Source organism: Adiantum capillus-veneris, chromosome 25 (assembly GCF_014529385.1).
Source record: "Adiantum capillus-veneris isolate H3 chromosome 25, ASM1452938v2, whole genome shotgun sequence".
Classification (NCBI taxonomy): Eukaryota; Viridiplantae; Streptophyta; class Polypodiopsida; order Polypodiales; family Pteridaceae; genus Adiantum; species Adiantum capillus-veneris.
Genome location: NC_140955.1, coordinates 139478798 through 139495721, shown reverse-complemented (window position 1 = coordinate 139495721; position 16924 = coordinate 139478798).

The window sequence follows — 16924 nt, the reverse complement described above, 5'->3', positions numbered from 1 at the left end:
ATGGAAGAAACCAATAGAAAGACAATGGACAAAGGCAAAGGAACAGCCTTAGTTGTCAGGGGAAGGACCAAAGAAAAGTACAAAGGTGGAAAGAGGAATCGGTCTCGTAGCAAGTCCCGCAGTGCTAAAGGCAAGAGTGACATAGAATGCTACCATTGTGGCAAAAAGGGTCACATGAAAAGAGACTGCAGAGAATGGAAAGCAGAAAAAGGCAAAGAGAAAGCTGAAGACCATGGTGAGAAGAACAAGTCCTCAGTGAAGATTCAAGAAATAAATGTGACAAACACTGTTGCAGAGGATGACAGTCTAGTGTCAGGAGACATCTACTTCTTGAAGAATACAATGGACTCAGCTCTTCTTACAGCATCTGATGGAAATGCACTGAGTGACTGGATTATAGACTCAGGGGCATCACTTCATGTGTCTCCAAACAAGGAGTGGTTTACTTCTTATTTGACCACTAAAGATCATGTTCGGCTAGGCAATGGGCAGACATGTGAGATCTTAGGTGTTGGAGATGTTCAATTGAAGTTTCAGAATGGCTCTTCTTTCACGCTGAAGAATGTGAGACATGTTCCCGCAATGATGATGCTGGCTACGTTACCACTTTTGGACAGAACATGTGGAAGATATCCAAGGGTTCTATGACAGTAGCACATGGAGTAAAGTCTGGAGGACTTTACATGATTTATGTATCAAATGTCTCTAAAAATGTAATCAATGTAACCGAGCAGCCGAATGTTTCTTTGTGGCATAGCCGGTTAGGACATATGTCCAAGAAGGGAATGGAAATCTTGTCTCGTTCTGGTTATTTGCCTGGCTTTTCATTTAATGATTTTGAATTCTGTGAACATTGTCTGTATGGTAAGCAAACACAGCAGCCACATAGGCATAGAAGCAGTAGAAGAGATACACAGTTGGCACTTGTTCATAGTGATTTGTGTGGACCTATGCCTAACCTATCTCTAGGGGGAGCTTCTTACTTTATGACATTTATAGATGATTACTCGAGGAAAGTATGGGTTTACTTTCTCAACCACAAGGATGAAGCGTTTAGTGTTTTCAAAATGTTTGTGACACTTGTGGAGAATCAGAGTGGCAAGAAGCTTAAATGCTTACGCACTGACAATGGTGGAGAGTATGTTTCAAAGGCCTTTCAGGACTTTTGTGAGTCAAAAGGTATAAAACGTGAACTTACTGCTCCTTACAATCCTCCTCAAAATGGTGTTGCTGAGAGGATGAATAAGACCATACAAGAGAAGGTCAGAAGTATGTTGTCTAATGCACAGCTGCCAAATGGGTTTTGGGCTGAAGCTGTATCAACAACTGTTCATCTTGTAAATAGATCTCCTAGCAAGGTTTTGCAGAAGGATTCGGTGCCAGAGATGGTATGGTCAGGCAAAATGCCCTCATACAAGCATCTCAGAGTCTTTGGTTGTGAGGCACATACTCACGTTCCAAAGGAATTTCGGAACAAACTTGAGCCAAAGAGTAGAAAGTGCATCTTTCTAGGCTATGGTAATTATGGTGAGATGGGTTACAGACTTTGGGATCCCGAATCCAAAAAGGTTGTCCGTAGCAATGAAGTTCACTTTAATGAATCCAAATATCATTCTAAACCAGAGAGGGTTGAGGAGATTAGAAGAGTTGTCTTCCAAGAAGATGGACCTGCACGTGCAAGACAAAATGTCAGGGCTCAAGAGGAGCAGGGACAGGATATATTGGAACCACAGGTTGTGCCTGAGCCTGAGCCACCTATTGTGCATAGATCTGGACGTGTCACGCGACCTCCTGATAGGTTTGTTCCATCTATGAACTATGTCATGTTGACTGATTGCAATGAGCCTTCATGTTACAAGGAAGCAGTGAAAATGAAGGACTCCGGGAATTGGCAATTGGCCATGCAGTCAGAGATGACAGCTCTGCATAAAAACCAGACATGGAAGCTAGTTAAATTACCACGGGGAAAAAAGGCTCTACCTTGTAAATGGGTTTACAGGTATAAGATCACCGCTCATGATAGTCAGCCAAAGTACAAAGCAAGGCTTGTTGCCAAGGGCTTTAAGCAAGAACAAGGCATTGACTTTGATGAAGTCTTCTCTCCGGTGGTCAAGATGACTACATTGAGATGCTTTCTTGCATTGGTTGCCATATTAGATTTGGTGTTGCACCAAATGGATGTCAAGACAACGTTCTTGCATGGTGATTTAGATGTGGAAATTTACATGCAGCAGCCAGAAGGGTTTGTTGAGAAAGGCAAGGAAGATTGGGTATGCCAATTGTTAAAGAGTCTTTATGGCTTAAAACAATCACCGAGGGCATGGTACCATAAATTCCACAAGTTTATGCTTTCTCAAGGCTACAAACGTAGTGAGTTCGATCACTGTCTATATACAAAGAAGGCTAAGGATGGCAGTTGGCTGATCCTTATTTTGTATGTGGATGACATGTTGATTGCTGGCAAGCACTTGGAAGAAATTTCAGCTTTGAAGTCAAAGATGGCAAAATCGTTTGACATGAAAGACATGGGTGAGGCAAGTCATATACTTGGTATGCGCATTGAGAGAGACAGATCAAAGAAGTTGATTTGGTTATCTCAAACAGAGTATATTGACAAGGTTTTGCAACGTTTCAATATGGAGAAGAGAAAGGCACTGAGTGTTCCATTGCCACCATATGTGAAAGTTAGCAAACAAGATTGTCCTGTGTCTGAGGAAGAACAGGCTGAAATGGATAAGATTCCATATGCGTTTGCAGTGGGTAGTTTGATGTATGCAATGATTGCTACTCACCCAGACATTGCATTTGCGGTGGGAGTAGTAAGTCGATACATGTCAAACCGAGGCAAGAAACATTGGGAGGCAGTGAAAGGAATATTGAGATACCTGAAAGCTACAAAGAGTATGCGTATATGCTATGGGAGTCAGGAGCTAAGTGTAAAGGGTTTTACAGACTCAGATTATGCAGGTGACTTAGACAACCGAAGGTCTACGTCAGGGTATGTCTTTACATTGGCTGGTGGAGCAGTATCATGGCGTTCTAGATTACAAGATTGTGTTACTCAGTCTACTACAGAGGCTGAATATGTTGCAGCATCAGAGGCATGCAAAGAATCAATTTGGCTTAATCGACTAGTAACAGATTTGGGAATCAAAGAAGAGATGCGTGTGTTATATTGTGATAGTCAAAGTGCTATACAATTGGCTCGCAATCCAGTTTATCACTCAAAGACAAAGCATGTGGATGTGAAGTATCATTTCATCAGGGAAATGCTCGAGGATAAGCAACTTCAGGTTGTCAAAGTTCACACCACAGAAAATCCTGCTGATCTACTTACAAAAGGACCTCCCTCAGAGAGCTTTGCGCATTTTCGCAAGCTGTTAGGTGTAGGGTAGTACATCACTTCTCTACATCTCTTGTATATTAGCTTGTATAGTAGCTTCTCTCACACTTAAAGTACCACATTGGACTTTAAGTGGGAGGTTGTTGGGGTATAAAGCCCAATGTGGTCGCCCAGGTAAGTGGGCGGGCCGCCAGGTATGTACACATATTCTTTTGTAAAAACCTAATAAGAACTCACTATGCTCTACACATTACAGTAGAGCGAGTTCACCATATAGTCGTGCTCTTCTTCTCGCACTCTCTCTCGCGTCGCACTTTTGCTCATACTCCTTCAGTGAGGAGCTAATTCTTTCTGCTATGAAATGTTTTTTCTTCCTCTTCCCTACCCTCATTCCCTGCTAGCTCTCTCCACCTTCGAAGGTGTTTGAGGTCTTGGGACTGAGGCTTGGGATAGTTAAAGCTTTCTTCAAAGTTTATGTTATGCTTGTGATGCATGAAGCTTTCCATCTTCATTGCATCACCTAGGTCACAAGGAACGCAAAGATTGTATTGTAACAAGTCTCTCTTAATGGGAGAAATCATAATACAAATGCCTATTGGAGGGGGGACCGGCTCCACATAAATCCGGTCCTCAACTGTTGTCATGTTCTCTAAATTCTCTCTCTTGCAAAAGTATTGTTCATGCCAAGTTAACTAATTGCTATGTCTATGTCGTTATCTTCAATTATGTTCACCCGCTATGCTCACAAAGTAATTTCTCAAAAGTACTCTCATTAATTTTCGCTACTCTCAAGTTAATAGGCCAATTCCATTACATTGGTATCAGATCATTTGGTTTCTCTTTTCTTGCTTAAGAAGAGAGGTCCTTAAGTAGCCTATAAATGGTTGATGTTGTTAATTATATTAGGGTAAGCGGAACTGGGATCTATTATTGATTTTGTTGAGCCCACTATGGGGGATATGGTGCACACCTCGGGATCTTTGGACTTAATAATGGAGTCTTTTTAGACTTGCCTACGTCTTTACCATTATTGAGCCATAAGAAGTCCGAAAGAAGCTAGCCCTCGGCAACTCTGCTATGTTAGACCTACTCCACTACTCTCTATAATTAACCACTTTGAGCCGTGGGTGTAGATACTTAATAGCCAATTTTCAAAGTCTAAGAGGAGTGGCAACTAAGGTTTTGAATTGCCAAAGTATACACTACGTACATACACAAATTTTGTTAACATGGCTGATAATAATCAAGAGAGTAGAATGAACATTGATAGCTTTGCTTTTGCACATGAAGGTGCTAATGATGATTCCCCCATGTTTGTGAATTATCTCGTCACTAGGTTGCAGCAAGCTATGGGCAACCCTGCTTTGCAAGCCAAAGTTACTCAACAACTTCATGCTTATGGGATTTCCCTTCCTCTCCAAGAGGGGAGATAGCTTAGGAGGCCTCTTGAAGAGACCCCCAAAATAAGACTCTCTCCCATTCGAGAGGAGGAATCCAAAGAGCAAGAAATCAATGAAACATTAAGTTCCTCTGAAGATGTGGCTCCACAAAGATGGCGGTCTAGACGATCGCCCACTCCTCCCAAGAGGAAAAGATCAACCCATAGTCCTTCTCCTCGTCATTCTAAAAGGGAAAAGAGGAAACAAAGGAAGAAAAGTTCTAGAAAGAGGTCACCCACTTCTCCTTCTTCTTCACCTTCCTCCTCTTCCGATGAAAGCTATGGCTATTCTCCTAGAGAATACAAGAGGGGAGGACATCGCAAATCATACCATGCATGGCGAAGGTCGCAAAAGCTAAAGAAGTTCAAGGAGGGAGGAAAGAGTATCTCTTTTCTCACCTATGATGACATTATTGGTGCTACCGACAAAGTGTTGGCCTTCATCCAGCAATTTGATGTGGCCTTTAGAGACGAGGGCTTTACGGAGTCCTCCAAGCTACACCATGTAGCTATTCACTTTCAAAAATCAGCTCAACAATGGTGGGATAGCCTTCATGGCGATGGCGAAGCCCCAAAGACATGGAAAACTCTATGAGTTTCCATCATGAAGCAATTCCTTGCAAGCGATGCAAAGGACAAAGTGCTTACCGAATGGTGCATTTTGAAGCTTCTCTCTCATGAATCCATCCACAAGTATGTAGACAATTTTGGGATTTACATCTCAAGGCTACTGTCTTTCAAAAGATAGACTTTGCCGAGAAAAGGCAACAATTTTGTGCAGGATAACCTGAAGAGATGACAAAATACATCAACTCTCAACGGCCTGATTCTTTCAGCGAAGTAATCCATCACACCATGGTTGCTTCACGCATCAATTTCCATCAAGGGGCTAGACGGAATGTCAAGCCCATGGAAAACAAAGACAAAAATGATGCAAAGGGGAAAACCAATGTTTAAAATTCTTCCCAAGGCACTTCCAACAACAACAACAACAATCGGTCCAAGGAGAAGGGAGTTTACAAAGGCAAAAACAAACTCTCTCCTGAAGAGCTTGAAGCTTTTCGCAAGGACCATAAGTGTTTCAAATGTGGGGAGCAAGGACATGGCTATCGTTCTTACCCCAAAAAAAATGCTTGCAATGAGACTCCTAGGGTTTCCACCATCGAATCTTCAAAAGGGGATGTTCATTGCAAAGGATCATCACTTTCCTATGCTTGGGGAAAGGTAAGAGAGCATGATGCCTTCATCTTGTTTGACCCTGGCTCTACTCACAACTTCATATCAGTGGAGTTGGCCACCAAGTTAGGCATTCAAGCTTTTGAGATGGGAGATATGGTGATGGCTAACACAGATTTCAAGGGACAGCAAGCCTCCGTTACTCCCTTGATTGAGAAGTTGAGGCTTCATGTCCAAAGCTATGTCGACAAAGAAGACTTCTTCATCTCTCCTCTCCAACATGAGGATGCTATATTGGGGACTCCATGGTTTGATTGCATGGCTGCCAATATGAAGTTCCCTGAAAGGAGAATCTACTTCACCTATAGGGGAAAGAACATGTATATAGATGCTAGTGAGCGTGGTCGCACTATTCCACTTGTAAATCCTCCTGCTTTTGATAAGTCAATGAAGAGCTCAGTTTCTGCGTACATGATTTTTGTCAAAGAGTCTCTAAAAGATCCTAATGTTTCATCAAATGTAAATGGTAGGAATCAAGAAGAGTTAGACTTGTCTAATTTTCTAAAAGGATTCCAAGATGTGTTCATCCATGATATCCCTATGGACTTATCTCCAAAACAAGGGGATGATGACCATCTCATTGAGCTCCTTCCAGGAAGCTCACTGCCTAACAAGCCTCCTTATCGAGTCTCACAAGCTCAACAAGAGGAGATCATGAGGCAAGTACAGGAATTGGTAGACAAAGGGATGGTGAGGCTTAGTTCCTCTCCCTTTTGTTCTCTAGTCCTTTTTGTGCAAAAGAAAGATGGTACATACCGTATGTGTGTGGACTATCGAGCACTAAACCATATCACTATCATAAACAGATTTCCCATGCCTCAGGTAGAAGATCTGTTTGATAAGCTACAAGGCCCTACCTACTTCAGTAGGATTGACCTTAAAAGTGGCTATCATCAAATAAGGATAGTAGATGAAGATATCCTAAAGACTGCGTTTTGCACAACGTTTGGTCTTTATGAATATCTAGTCATGCCTTTTGGCTTGACTAATGCACCAGCTATGTTCAATCGTCTAATGGAGAAATTTTTTAGATCTTATTGTCAATTCACTGGAATGTTCTTTGATGATATCATCATCTACTCCAAGTCTTTGGAGGAACATAAGCAACATATCCAAGTGATTTTTCAAGCATTGAGGGAGAATAAGCTTTTTCTCAACCAAAAGAAAAGTGAATTTTTCCTTCAAGAGATTCAATACTTAGGTCATATTATCTCTCAAGATGGCATTTGTATGGATCCATCAAAGTTAGAGGTAATAAAAGCATGGCCTAATCCAAGGAATCTACATGAGCTAAGAAGCTTTATTGGTATGTGCGCATACGATAGACGCTTCATAGAAAAATTCTCTCAAATAGCAGGACCACTACATGACTTAACTAAGAAGAGTGTTAAGTATGTATGGACTGCTAAGGAGAAAAATGCTTTGATAAGCTCAAGGAGAAGCTTACCTCCCAACCAGTCCTCATGCTTCCGGATCTCTCAAAGCCATTTGAGGTCCAATGTGATGCTTGTGGTAATTGCCTTGGAGCAGTTTTGCTTCAAGAAGGGCATGCCATAGAATATGAGAGCCGAAGGCTCAATACGAATGAACGAGTCTTGGACATTTATGAGATAGAGCTTTTAGCTATTCTACATGCCCTAGACATATGGAAGCACTACCTATTGGGGACTCCATTTATCCTACGAACCAACCACCAAAGTCTCAAGTATTTCATGACGTAAACCAAGCTTTCCGACAAACAAATGAGGTGGGTAAATTTTCTTTCACAATTTAATTTCCATATTGCTCACATTTCTAGTAAGCACAATCAAGTGGTCGATGCACTTTCACGATGAACAAAAGTTAATGCGGTGTCTATAGCTACTCACAATGATCTATCCTATATGATAGATGAGTATGCTATTGACCCTGACTTTAGAGACATAATGTCAGCCCTTGCTTTGGGGAAGAAAGAGGAACCATTCACCTTGCAGGATGGTTATCTTCTCCACGGCAATAGGCTATGTGTTACCCATTCCCTTCGTGAGAAAGTTATGTATGAATCCCATGCGCCTCCCTATGTGGGGCATAGAGTTATTCAAGCTACTCTCCGGAGGAGTAGAGACGTATTTCTATTGTCCTATCATGAAAGTGGACATACAAGAGTATGTTTCAAAATGTGTAGTATGCCAAAATACCAAGTATGAAGAGGGAAGTAACCTGGATTACTCCAGCCATTGCCTATCCCAAATTCACCATGGGAGAGTATATCCATGGATTTCATCTTTGGATTACCCAAGTCTATCCATGGGAATACGGGAGTATGTACAATAGTTGACAGGTTTAGCAAACAAGCACACTTTATTCCTATAAAAAAGACTATTAAGACACACCAAATGGCAACTCTCGTCATATCACATATTTTCAAACACCATGGCTTACCAACATCCATCGTGTCAGATAGAGATCCTAGAATGACCAGTAATTTCTGGAAAGGTCTCTTTGAAAATCTAGGAACAAGATTGAATTTCTCTTCGGCCTATCATCCACAAACGGATGGCCAAAGTGAGATAGCCAATCTTACGATACTCAATCTACTCAAGATTAATGTTACCGAAGTAGATCAACGCTCACAATGGGAAAAGTACTTACCTCTTGTAGAGTATGCCTACAATAATACTGTACATACTTCTATGAGAAAAGCACCTTTTGAGATCATTGAGGGAAGACCTAAAAGTCCCTTGCTACTCAAAGTACATGGGAAGATCTTCGCCATCGATGAGTATAGCCATGACCTACAAGAATCTTTCCAAAAGATTAAGGAGGCTATATCCATCTCTCAACAAAGGCAAAAAGCTGCTACTGACAAGCACATAAGGGCCTTAACATTCAAAGAAAATGATTGGGTCTTACTCAAGTTTCCTAAAGCTCGATTAAGGAAAACAAAGGGCAAAAATCCTACATGCCATCAAAAGTATTATGCTAAGCTAGCAAAAAGATACTATGGTCCTTTCCAAATCTTGAAGCCCATCAATGAGACAGCTTACCAACTCAAGTTGCCCAACCATTGGCTCATACACAATGCTTTTCATGTGAGCCTACTTAAGCCCTACAAAGGAGAGCCACCAAGTGAACCAATTATTGAAGACCCACCCGAAGTTGAAGACCAAGAAGAGGTGCTACAACCCGAAGCTATCCTTCGGCATGAAAACAAGGTACTATGACATGGTAAGATTATCCCATGGTATCTTATTAATTTCAAAAATTATCCTTTTGAAGATGCTAGATGGATGCAAGGAATACAGCTTAAGGATAGTATGAACCTTGTCAATGCTTACAATGCTACGTTAGAGTAAGCAAATGTACAAATTTCTTTTAAATGACCCATGTTTTTGTCTTATAAGACTAGTTCTCTTTTTAATTCTGCACAAATTTAAATAGTATGCATGCTTAGAATCATGTTTGTGATGACGACTTCTCTCAAACACCAAGTAGAATTTGTCACTCTACTTTGGGAGAATGAAATGGACTAAAGAGCAAACATGCTTGCCGCAGATATGTCTCCCAAGCACCAAATGGATTAGTCATCCATCTTGGAAAGATGTCGTAGGGTAAAAAGGGATCATCTACCTGCTAAGTAAGATTGACTAATGACTAAGGCTTTATCTCTTCCACCTCATAGTTGAGCACGACTATGATTTCAAGAGAGAGGTAATGTCATAAAATCTAATATCTAGCCAACACAAATGATTTTCTCATATTAAATTGGTCACTTAATGTGCGAGAATAAACGGGAACAAGGGTTAAGATATAGACATGTGCTTATAGATCTATCTCAACACGGGGCCAATGGTAAAGGGGCCTAAATGAGAGATGGTCTATCAAAGAGCAAGGCTAACCAATGGAGCATAAGACCTTAGGATTAGCTTCATTGAAGACCTCCAATGAGTGTAAGAGTCCTTTGACCTTAGGTAAGCTAGGGCTGAGCTTGAGGTGGGAACCCGACCCAAGCTTAAGGTGCTTGAGGTGCTTGTCATGCTTGATGACTAAGGTGCTTGAGATGCTTGAGGTGCTTGATGATTGAGATGCTTGAGGTGCTTGACATGCTTGAGATGCTAGGGCTGTACTTGAGGTGAGAATCCAGCCCAATCTTGAAGTGCTTAAGGTCCAAGCTTGTGGTGGGAACTGGGCCTAAGCTTGAGGGGCTTGAGGTGTTAAAAGTCAAAGATCTAATCCCTACAAGGAGGGGGCGAGTCCTACATGATGGGGGGATGAGAGAGAACACCCACACACTCACACAAGGCCTACTTGGTACAAAGAAAGCATAAGGGACACTTGTCAAGTTCCTCCTCATGTTGCCCTGATGGTGTGTCTGAAGCCTATCAATTGGCCACCCAAGTGGTCCAATTATAATTTAGGAGATTTAATTAATTGTCTTTTCATTTATCAAGTCCTCTCTCTCAAAGGGGAAAGGGGGACACTTGTCCCAAGGCTACCCTTGTTGCTTGTAATGCCTCCTGCTTGTGATTGGCTAGGCCTGGAGGGGTCCAATGAGCTTCAAGCATGAGCTACAAGGGGGGGTCAACCAAAGAAAGCTAGGGGGTTGCTTAGGGGGTATACTCTCCCACACACTCTCATTATGCAATGTGCAAAGTGCAAGAGCTCCCTCTCCTTCTCCAAGCAAGTAGAGGTTGAGAGCCTACACCAACACTCTTGGCTATGGAGTGCAAATCCAACCAAGAGCCATGCTCCAATGCTTAAGCTTGCCATCTTCTCCTTCTTCATTACTATGCTATTATGTATGCTCGTAAGAAGAGTTATAATAAGTGAGGAGCTAATTCTTTCTGCTATGAAATGTTTTTTCTTCATCTTCCCTACCCTCATTCCCTGCTAGCTCTCTCCACCTTCAAAGGTGTTTGAGGTCTTGGGACTGAGGCTTGGATAGTTAAAGCTTTCTTCAAAGTTTATGTTATGCTTGTGATGCATCAAGCTTTCCATCTTCATTGCATCACCTAAGTCACAAGGAACACAAAGATTGTATTGTAACAAGTCTCTCTTAACGGGAGAAATCATAATACAAATGCCTATTGGAGGGGGGACCAGCTCCACATAAATCTGGTCCTCAATTGTTGTCATGTTCTCTAAATTCTCTCTCTTGCAAAAGTATTGTTTATGCCAAGTTAACTAATTGCTATGTCTATGTTGTTATCTTCAATTATGTCCACCCGTTATTCTCACAAAGTAATTCCTCAAAAGTACTCTCATTAAGTTCCACTACTCTCAAGTTAATAGGCCAATTCCATTACATTGGGTGACATAACAAGTGGCCATCAACATATACTGGTTCTTCCTTGGAGTGATTTTCTTGAATGGACCCATGAAATCCAGCCCCCATTTCATAAATACTCCCAGTGGTTGAACTGGAGTAAGAGGGGTCATATCAATTGTTGTTGGTCTACCCATCCTCTGGCATATATCACATGTTTTGCAAAAGCTTCTAACATCAGATATTAAAGTTTGCCACCACAATCTAGCCTGCAAAATCTTCTTGTAAGTAATATCAGTGGAAAAATGTCCTCCAGAATCCCCATCATGTGCCTCAAAAATAACTTGAATTCTCCCTCCCATTGGCACACACCTTCAAAGAACCCCATCTACTCCCAGTCTATAGAGCAACCTCCGATGATGGTGAACTTCATACTCTTAATAATTAGAGCCTTCTTTTGATTTTGAGTCCGGTTTTCTGGGAATCCTCCTTTAGAATGGAACTGATATACATCATACAATTCTGGATCGATGTTTTCCTTTGCTGTTACCTGAACCAGCTCTGTATCTATTGGCTCATCTCTCACAGATACTCCGGAGTAGCCATCAGTACTGCAAGACAGGAAATCAACACCACAATGTGATTTAGTGGGCTTATGAAATACGTGGAATTCAAACTCCATCAGAAACATCATCCATCTTATTAATCTTCCTTGAATAATGACTTTGTTAATAAAAAATAATAATGTCTGATGATCCACATAAAAATGAAATAGATTGCCTAGCAAATAGTGTCAAAATAGCACTAAAAACCATTCCTAAGGCTTCTCTCTCCGTAGTAGTGTATCCTTGTTCAGCCTGACTGAATCTCCGACTGGCAAAATACACTGGGTAATCAGTCCTCCCTTTTGGTTGAGCCAGTATTGCTCCCATTTCCAGTCTTGAAGCATCGCCATGCACATGAAATATAACATCCCAATTCGGTTGTCGAAGTACTGGCTTACTGATAATGGTATTCTTCAAACATTGAAAACTCTCCTCACATTCAACAGTTGAAGTGAACTTGTTGTTCTTCTTTGTGAGCTCATACAAGGGTAATGCCTTGGAAGAAAAAATATGAACAAATCTTCTATAAAAATTGATCTATCCCAAGAATGAACTTAACTCTGAGGTTGTGCGGGGTGCCTCGGCTTGCTGAACACACTGGATCTTATCGTTGGCCATCTCTATGCCACTCCTGGACACTATATGCCCTAGTAGTTGTCCTTTCAAGACCAAGAAAATAGATTTGAATGGATTCAGATAGATCCTCTTTTCCTTACAACGCTGAAAAACCATTTCCATAAAGAGCAAATGCTTCTCATGAGTTGAATAGACAATGAGCAAGAAATCGGTGGAGAAATTCACTGAATATTTCCATCATACATCTTTGGAAGGTCACTGGAGCATTGCAAAGACCAAATGGCATAACCAGATACATGAATGCTCCACATTCAGTAATAAAAGTATTTTACTCCGGTCTTCAGGAGCAATCTGTAGCTGATTTTAGCCACTATAGCCATCCATAAATCTATACATCTCATGGCTTGCAATCTTATCAAGAAGCATGTCCGTAAAAGGTAATGGAAAAGGATCCTCGGATGGTTTGAGCATTCAGATTTCGATAATCCACACAAACTTTGAGCTTTCAATTTTTCTTGGGCACTACCACAGTAGGAAATAACCAGTCACTACTTGCGACTTCAGTAATAAATCCAGTCTTCAGAAGGTTATCAATTTTTATTTGACCTTCTTAGCATAATTTGGATTCATTCTATACCGTTACAGTCGAACTAGTCTAGCATCCAGTTTCAGAGGTATTCTTTGTTGAGAGACCTTTGGGTCTACTCCTTTTAGATCAGTATGTTCCCATGCAAATACATCTTTGTACTTCTGGAACATGTGTCGGAATTTTTCTTTCATTCCTGAGTCCAGATCCTTGTTTACTCTGATCGATCTAGGATTTTTCTCATAACTCAGGTTCCATTCTTCTATTTCCCTTCCTTTTGGTTGATTCCTCAGCATAATCCCAGGACGGACCCCTTAGTTCTGAACTATCATTGTGAACTTCAGTAACTTCCTCAAAGTTTGCTTGTTCAGAGGTCCTTGGCGTACTAAAATCTGAGAATTCTTCATTAGAGTTGATTGGTTTCTTTGGTCTTCCAGTTAGCTGAGATGGTCGTTCTCCAGAATTCAGTTTAGTGAACTGTCTTGGAAATTGCTTCCTTTGCTTTTCAGTCTGACCTTTGTCAAATAATATTGCATTTAGGTCTATCTCAGTCAATGGAAAAATATCCATTGCTGCCAGCATCCTCTCAATTTTCTTTACTCCATACTTCTGGCAAATCTCTTTTGGTTGCAGTGCCTTTCTCCAGCTTCTAGTATGTTAGGAAATAAGACGTAGCTAAATGGATAATTGAGTAGATTACTTAATAGAGAGAGACAGATTTATATACACGAGATTATATAGTAGAGAGAGAGAGAGAGTACATACGATATACGTGGTTCGCCCAATGTGGGCTACGTCCACGGGAAAGCAGCCACTCAATGGCTTTAGTACTTCAAAACAAGAAGTAGTTTACAAAGGGATTATACCCTTAATGGAGCTCCCGCCTTGCTTCACTCTCACCACCTCACACTCACCTTGTTGCATCAACTTCACACTATGAAATGTGTGTAGAAATGGCCTCCTTTTATAGGCCAAAAGGGCTGCCCTCTCTTATGAGAGACAGCCATGTGTAGCCGCCTTGTGCGAATAAGTCCAAATCGGACCCTCCAATCCGCCCATGTGTGGCCGCCCTTGAGAAGACAAGTCCGCTTTTGAATTCGGCCACCGGCCACCGGCCATTGACTTCCGACCACCGGCCATCGGCCATTGACTATCGGCCGCCGTCCGGCCATAATATTCCGGCGAAAAAGAATATTCCGCCGAGAAAAAAAGTCTCGGGGGCCTCCGCCCCCAAGGCCTTTAAAGTTGCCCCTGATTCTTGTCCATGAAAATTTTGGTTTCTGGTGAGTGATTTTCCTTCACGCACGATGGCTTCTCCTCATAATGGGGGCCTTACAAATGTGCGCTTTTACCACAGAAAATTACAAGGGTAAATCAGGCTCCATACTTAACAATCTCCCACTTGGAGACTGATCTCCAAACCAAACCTTTGACTGCTTTCCATTTTGGCTTCTTATCCTTGAATGCCGATTGAAGATGAGCAAAAGCTCAACTTCTCCTTGTTGACCACCTTTGTAAACATGTCTGCAAGATTTTCACTTGTATGCACCTTTCCTAGCTTTAGTTGTCCCTCTTCCAAAAGAGTGCGTATGAAGTGATATCTCACCTCAATGTGCTTTGTCCTTGAATGAAAGGATGAGTTCTTCGCAAGATGGATAGCGCTTTGGCTATCACTGTACAAGACACAATTGTCTTGTTTGAATCCAAGCTCTTCTAAGAATCTGTGAAGCCACAGAATTTCTTTGCTTGCCTCCGTCATTGCTACATACTCTGCTTCCGTGGTAGAAAGTGAAACCACTTTCTGCAGCTTTGAAGCCCAGCTTACTGCTGTGCCTCCAACCGTGAACACATAGCCAGTGGTGCTTCTTCGAGTATCTTTGTCACCTGCCATATCTGCATCAGCATACCCTTCTAGAAAAATATCAGTTCCTCCAAAATACAAAGCATTTGTTGTTGTCCCTTTTAGATACCTAAGTATCCACTTCACAGCTTGCCAATGCTCTTTACCTGGGTTGTCCATGAACCTACTCACAACTCCCACTGCATGTGCAATGTCTGGCCTTGTCCAGACCATATCATACATTAGAGAACCTACCGCTGTAGCATATGGAACTTTAGACATATAGGCTATCTCCTCTTGTGTCTTTGGACACATATCCTTCGTTAGTTTAAAATGACCAGCCAAAGGTGTAGAAACTGGTTTTGCATTTTGCATTACAAACCTTTCTAGTACCTTCTTGATGTAATCTTCTTGAGATAGCTTTATTGTCTTCTTCGTCCTGTCCCTTGATATTTTCATACCAAGTATCCTCTTTGCAGCACCTAAATCTTTCATTGAAAAAGATTTGGACAGCTCCTCTTTTAGGTCTTTGATGTCCTGCATGTTAGCACTTGCAATCAACATGTCATCAACATACAACATTAGGATGATGAATTTCCCATCTCCCAAATTCTCCGTGTAGACGCAGTGATCCGAGTTGCATCTTGTGAATCCATGATCCAACATCCATCGATCAAACTTCAAGTACCATTGTCTTGATGCTTGCTTTAAACCATACAAGCTCTTCTTTAATCTGCAAACCATTTTCTCCTTACCTTTTACTTCATACCCCTTTGGTTGAAGCATGTAGATTTCCTCCTCTAAGTCACCGTGAGGGAATGCCGTATTTACATCCATTTGCTCGAGATTTAGATCATGAGCAGCCACAAGGCTTAAGACAAGCCTAATTGAGTTCATTTTTACAACAGGAGAAAATATTTCATTGAAGTCAATACCTTTCTTTTGAGAAAACCCTTTTACCACAAGCCTAGACTTGTACCTTTTCTTCCCACCTTCTTCTTCCTTTAGCTTGTACACCCATTTGTTTTGAAGTGCCCGCTTACCTTTAGGCAACTCAACCAACTCCCATGTTTGGTTGCGATGTAGTGAGTCCATCTCCACTTGCATGTTCTTCGTCCATTCTTCTTTGGATTCATGTTGCATAGCTTCTTCATATGATTCCGGCTCTCCAGAATCTGAGATCAAGAGATGGATGAAGGAAGGAACAAACCTTTCTGGAGGTCTACTTGCTCTTGTAGATCTTCGGGGAATAGGTTGAGGCTCCTCATTTGGTTGACGTTGTTGCACATTGTCACCGTTTGCAGTCCTTGAGTCTTCACCATCCTCAAGCTCCATGTACTCATGACCTGTTTCTTTTGTTTGTTTTCTTTCCAAGTAATCTTTGTACATATTTTGTTCGTTAAAAATTACATCCCTACTCCTTAAGATTTTACCATCTTCAGGATTCCATAGGCGATACCCAAAGTCTCCTTCTCCATAGCCAATGAAGAAACACTTTTTGGACTTTGCATCTAGCTTTGATCTTAGGCTTCTATCTATGTGCATGAAAGCCTCACACCCAAACACTTTGAGAAATGCATAATTCACCGGTTTCCCTGTCCATGCCTCTTCTGGAACTCCTCCATCCAAAGCCGTTGAGGGTGACCGATTGATTAAGTCCACAGACATACTTATAGCTTCCGCCCAAAGCTCAAGCGGTAGGCCTGCATGTAGTCGCTGCTTCGTGCTCGTTCCATGATTGTCCTGTTCATCCTTTCCGAAATCCCATTTTGTTGAGGTGTCCTTGGGGTTGTCCTTTGCCTCCGAATGCCATTGCTAGCACAAAAGCTTTCAAAAGCTTGGCTGCAATATTCGCCTCCATTGTCGGATCTGAGGCATTTAACCTTGGTACCTGTTTCATTCTCCACAAAGGCTTTCCACCTTTGAAATATGGAAAATACATCGGATTTATTCTTCATGACATAAACCCATGTTTTTCTAGTCGCATCGTCTATGAATGTTACATAGTACAATGAGCCACCAAGTGATGGTGTACTTGAAGGACCCCAAACATCA